Genomic DNA, 6197 nt, shown 5'->3' with positions numbered 1-6197 from the left:
TTCTTAAACCATCAATTAGCCAAATAACCATTTTGCATCTTGACAGGCCTTGCAACTGCTGGGGAATCGGACAGTGCCCAGGGACAGGCCTAGAGAGGGGGTTTCAAAGTCCATTTTTGGTAAATAGAGGTGCCTTGTCTTGCCACACTTGCTGTGAACACAATAGTAACTAACAGCATGTCATAACTATGGCATGAGAATGCGCAGCTGAATCGAAATCCTGCTTCGTGCTCTCTATGTATTATCTAATTGATTTCTTGTATCAACATGTTAAAAATGAATAATTAATAAATGACAGATCTGGAACTCCAGGAAATCTGGAACTCCAGGCTTGTCCTGTTCCATCATTTATTTGTTCCACCAGTGACCTTCTGTACTGCCTGCCAATCTTTATCACCTAGCAGGCCCACAGAGGATGGCCTTTGCATCCAACCATGAGGGTGACTGACCTTTGCATCAAACCGCACTCCTTTTTGAAGGTTCAGTCCCCAGTAGTTTCTGCAGCCTTTGTCATCTGTACAAGATGCTCGCGTAGGGGGACCTCACCAAGTGAGATCATGGAGTCTGCTTCTGAGTCCCATCTCTCACCAACCGTTCTCATCACTCTGATGCTATTTCCCTGCTGTGGACCACAGAGTTCCATGTTAAAGTTGGAATAGACCTTAAGCACTGTGTAAGTTTAACATCTTCATTTGACATGAGAGGGAAGATATATTTTGGCTCATGGCTGCAGACTCCCATTGTGTGGCCCTATTGCTTTTGAGGTGGTACAGTCCTTTATGGCAAGGCACATGACAAAGAAGCTCTACCCCTCAAGGCATACAGGGAGCAAAGACAGAGACAGGAAAGACTAAGGTCTCAACAGCTCCTTCAATACCATACTCACCATGACATCACTTCCTCTCACTAAGTCCCATCTTCTGAAGGTTCTTCTATCTCCCAACAGCTCCACAGGCTGGTGACCAAGCCCTTAGCTTATGGCCTTGGGAAGCTGGACCAGTTAGAGTGGATTTTGTCTGAGATCGCACAGCTAGTGAAAGACAGAGTACAAGCTACTTTCTGGAGTGCTCACTCTACTGAATAAATCCCCACTGTACCCTCCAGGCCTTAATCCAGGGCACCTTTCTTTCCTACTGTATCTTCTACAACTAATTACTCATGTGACCCCCTATTAAGTCCAGAAGGATCATCTAGGTATAAGATTCTATGGCTTTGACTAAATTTTTGCTTCTTATTTATTTTGAGCCTCTGTGGGGGAAAAAAATTACATTTTCCCTGATGTCCTTCAACGGAGATTTGAAGGGCTCCCTTCACAAGATCAAATCTCTACCACCCAACACTCTCCAGATAGACGCTGTTCTAAAGCAGGACACACACACACACACACACACACACACACACACACACACACACACACACACACACCATCTCTAGAATCCTCTTGTGACCTTCTTCCATGGCTTTTCTGTTTTCGTGGTGTCTTTTTAGGATACAGTATCCTAAATTACAATTGGCCTCCCTGTCTGGAAGAAAGCTTGCTTCTAATTTCACACACTCTTTCTGCCCTCAGCCTCCCAAGCTCAGAACTAGCCTCCCCAGGCAAGCTCACACTGCACACTGAGAAGTCACAGAATTTGGCAGGGACAATTCCCATGAGTAATCAGGTTTTTCCAGCCCCACCCAAAGGTGATGCCCAATTACCTCCGTTAAAACGAGGGACTCCTTTGCCTAAGTTAGGGCCTAGGCATTTCGGACCCAAATGTTCTCATCTGTATGAGTAAGAAAATGGTTTCCCATCTCCCTTCAAAACCAACTTTGTAGCTTTGATCATGTGACCCTCAGACTCTCTGCTTCTTCATAGACATCTGGACTGCTTCCACTCTGGCTTATCATGGATAGTGCCGCTGTAAACACTGAAGTGTCAGTGTGCACAGGAGGACACAATGACAGAGTTGTGTTGTGCAGCTCTGAGACAGGCAGAGCAGACTGGCAGGCAGCTGAGAGCGGTTAAGAGGTTGCTCGGCTCTATATAGGGGAGACTAGAGGAAGCAACTTTTGAGCTGATTTCACAGCCTTGTTTGGCTAGAGAGGGAAGAGTAGGAGGGCAGTGGCAAGGAGAAAGTATTCCAAACAGGTGAGGAAATTCTGCCTCCCTGCGCAGCTTAAGAATTGGCCTGGACCATAAAAGAAACCACAACAGCCCAACACTCAGGGAGGCAGAGGCAGAGGCAGGCAGATCTCTGTGAGTTCCAGGCCAGCCTGGTCCACAAAGTGAGTCCAGGACAGCCAGTGCTATTACACAAAAAAAACTCTATCTCAGAGAGAGAGACAGAGACAGACAGACAGAGAGACAGAGAGACAGACAGACAGACAGACAGACAGACAGAGAGAGACACACACAGAGAGAGAGAGAGACAATGAGATAGAGAGAGACAGAGAGAGACAGAGACAGACAGACAGACAGACAGACAGACAGAGAACAACAGAAGAGTGGGAATGCATCTCTGGTGGACAGATTTTTGTGCTTCACACAAGCTCATTAGACTTATTCCAAAATGGAGCTTCCTAGGGTAAGTGCCCAGGGCCTCAAGTTAGATAGATATAGTTCCTCCACATGCTGTTAACATGAGCCTCAACTTCCCCAACAGAAACTACAGTTTATAATAGAGACCAACCCAGTAGTTATTTACCGCTTAGTAAGGTATATCTACTCTGAGATGCTGAAACACAGGGTGCTCGAGGCATGTGTTCATGCACACTAGCCAAGTGAGAGAGAGGAGTGGGGAGGGGTTGAGACAGGTAGCCCAGGCTGACCTCAAACCTGTTGTGTAGCTGGAGCTGAGCTAAATTCCTGATTATCCTGCCTCAGCCTACCGAGTGCTGGGATTACAGTTATATGCTACATGTATATACATATAAATATGTATACGTACATGTGCTACATATATGTACATGTAGCATATACCTGCATATACCAATAGCACACACATATATGTAGGTGGAAGTGGGTTTAAATCCTGATTTGACTACCTATTTAGTAGTGTGATCTTGAGCATGTTTTCCCATATGAAAATGGCATAACTAGTAACATTTTCAATGCTTGGGTCTTGACTTAGTTTGCTCTGTGTTGCTGTAATAAAATACCACTACTAAAAGCAGTGTTGGGGAGGAAAGGGTTGATTTGGCTTATACTTCCACACCGGAGTAAACCATCAAGGGGAGTCAGGGCACGAGCCAGAGCAGGGGCCGTGAGGAGCACTGTTTACTAGCGTGCTGCTCATGGCTGGCTTAGCATGCTTTCTTCTCCCACCCAGGACCACCTTCCTGGATGGCATCCCCACCAGTGGCCTGGGCCCTCCCACCTCAGTCACTAATCAAGAAAATGCTGTGCAGAGTTGCCCATAGGCAATTTGATGGAGACATTTTTTTTTTCTCAATTGAGGGTCTCCTCCCAGATGTCAAGTTGACAAAAACACCTGACCAGGCTGAAGGAGATGACAAGAGTAGGCGCTCAGCACATTGGAGTTCTCTTATTTCTCGTCCCTCCTCATTCCCATCCCTCCACATATCAAGTGACTTCTTATACTTTGCCTCGCTTTTTGAAATGCATAAAGGTATATTTAAAAAAATAATTGGCTCATACCTGCAATCTTAATATTCAGGACACTTTGGCAGGAAGATTGCCAGAAGTTTGAATCCACTCTGGGCTACATAGAAATTTCTAAGCCAGCCTGGGCTTAGAAAGCAAGTCCCTTGTTTTAAAAACAACAACAAACAGCAAAGGCCCTCTAGCACACACTCATGGCTAGCCCAGGGCCCCATTTCCTCATCCTCTGATCTACTCTTCCTGGCATTTTCAAGACATTCTTTTACACAAGTCCACCCTGAGAATCCTGCTGAAAAAACACAGACTTGAATGTGCATATTGTTAAAAATATAATCAGTAACTTTTACATATCTGTAACTTATAAAAGGATACATGGGGGAAAGAGAGCATCTAGTGATAATATTAACACAGAAATGGACAGGTATCACAGAAATGCCTACTGTACATAAATATATACTCTCAAGTTTGGACACTTTACTCCAATAATAGGCAAGAATAACATGAAAAATGGGCACGCCTTTGTAAAATTATTCTAGTCTAATTATGTAGAAATTAAAACACTGGCATATAATAAATGCCTGCTAAATGCGGGGTGGGGGTAGAGAAAATAAGAAACTCATGCAGGTCTGTCACAGGAAACAGATGGCTTCTGTTCAGCAGTGCAGCCACACAGCCAATCCACAGAAGGCCATAGAGCCTTCAGAGGGGCATAGGCCAGGTGGAGGAAAGTGACTTCGTCCCTTGCCAGGCTGCAGAAGTCTCCCATGCCCAGCACTACAGAGGTTGAGCTAAGTAGGAGCTCCCACCCACACCCAGAGCTCCAGACTCTGACCTCTGACCTGTGCATGGGGGTGGAGGTGCCTGGGGACAGGGCACTTCCAGTCTTCGGCTATGATCACAGCTAATTGAGTTTCCACTGATGCCAAAATTGGCTCCTGATTGAATTCAGAACTTTTGTTTAAGTAATTATCATTCACTGCTGCTTTCCCTCAGACCAACGTCAACGGTTTCCTTCTCCCTCCTGAGATTCCCTACTTGAACTCTTCCCGAGCCTTGAACCCTTCTAAGAGGAGATCTGCATCCAGAGAGTTGCCCGGCGTGGGTTCCAAAGATGAGGCAATATGCTGAAGACCCAGGAAAGTAAAAATGCATTCTGGGTTGGAAGAATACAGCCTGGATATGTAAAGATCTCTGGGGGCGTGGGGGAAGGGGAAATGGAGCAATGGGCAAACCACCAACCACGCAAGTGTGAGGAAGCCAGTTCAAAACTCCACACCCACTTAAATGCTGTACATGGTAGCATGAATGTTGTCTGCAATCCCAGCTCTCTACAGGAAGATGGGTCACAGAGTCTGGAAAGTCATCAGAAGCTTGCAGGCCAGCTAGCCTGGCATCTGCAGCAGCAAACTAGAGCCTCACTCTGCCCCAAACAAGGCGGAAGATAATGACAGGTACCTGGGGTTGTTCTCTGGCCTGCGTGTGTGCACACACATTTAAAAAATAAGTTTACCTTTAATCCCAGCACTTGGGAGGCAGAGGCAGGCGGATCGCTGGGAGTTCAAGGCCAGCCTGGTCTACAGGGGGAATCCAGGACAGCCAAGGCTAACACGGAGAGACCCTGTCTCAAAAAAAAAAAAAAAAAAAGTTTACGATACAATGATAAAAATAAATAAATAAATAATAGCCTGAGGTTCCCAGAAGCCAAAGTAACTGGAAAATGAGGCCTTTGACTGAAGAAGAGATTCGGGTAATGTTTGAGAAGATTGTGAAATGCATTGTGGGGAATCTACAGCATCTGGTGGACAGGCCAGTCGGCACCTACTGTTCCTGGCTACACAACAACTGAGTGTATTACGTGACTGAGACAATGCTGAAGCTGGCTGCCAACATTTTCAGGCATAAGCTAGTATCACTGGGGATGTGTTTTGGAAAGTTTACCAAGACCCACATGTTCCCATTACGCATTAGAGCTCTCAATTACCTTGCACCTTATGCTAAGTACAGAGTGTGGATAAAGCCTGGATCAGAGCAGTCCTTCCTGGGTGGAAACCATGTGTTGAAATCTGGTCTGGGTCAAATCACTAGAAACATTTCTCAGTACCAGGGAGTAGTGGTTTATTACATGGCAGACATTCCTCTCAGTTTGGGGGTAGCTGCAAAGTCTACCCAAGACTGCAGAAAAGTGGACCCCAAGGCAATTGTAGTGTTTCATCATGCAGACATTAGGCAATATGTCCCGCATGAAGAGGCATTGACTTAGATGGTCATCCCAAGAACAGTTTGCTGTGTGAGAGGACTTAGCTTTGTTTCCTGTGTGTGCAGACATCATCGTGTTAAGTTTGGATAACCCTGAGATGTGCCGCTTGGATTTTCACTCAACAGAAATGGCCCCAAAATAAGGTTTCAGGCCCTATAGAGACAAAGCAGGTGGATCACAAGTGTAAGGCCCTCAGACTACTTGGCAAGTTCAAGGCTAGCCTGGGCTACAGAGTTAAGTAAATAGAGATTCTATTCTGTGTCTGCATCATCTTTATTTGAATCAGAAGACTTGTTCTGAGAAACGGGTTTGGGTTACTGCACTGAGGACAGT

At 45.7% G+C, this 6197-nt stretch overlaps 1 pseudogene; it reads left to right on the top strand.

The window, feature by feature from the left end:
• Nucleotides 1–5324: 5324 nt before the first annotated feature.
• LOC127198047 (60S ribosome subunit biogenesis protein NIP7 homolog) lies at nucleotides 5325–5867 on the top strand (annotated as a pseudogene).
• The last annotated feature ends 330 nt before the right edge of the window (nucleotides 5868–6197 follow it).

This window comes from Acomys russatus, chromosome 14 (assembly GCF_903995435.1).
Source record: "Acomys russatus chromosome 14, mAcoRus1.1, whole genome shotgun sequence".
Lineage (NCBI taxonomy): Eukaryota > Metazoa > Chordata > Mammalia > Rodentia > Muridae > Acomys > Acomys russatus.
Note: the sequence above shows the minus strand (reverse complement) of the source record. Positions and strands in the feature narration are given on the sequence as shown.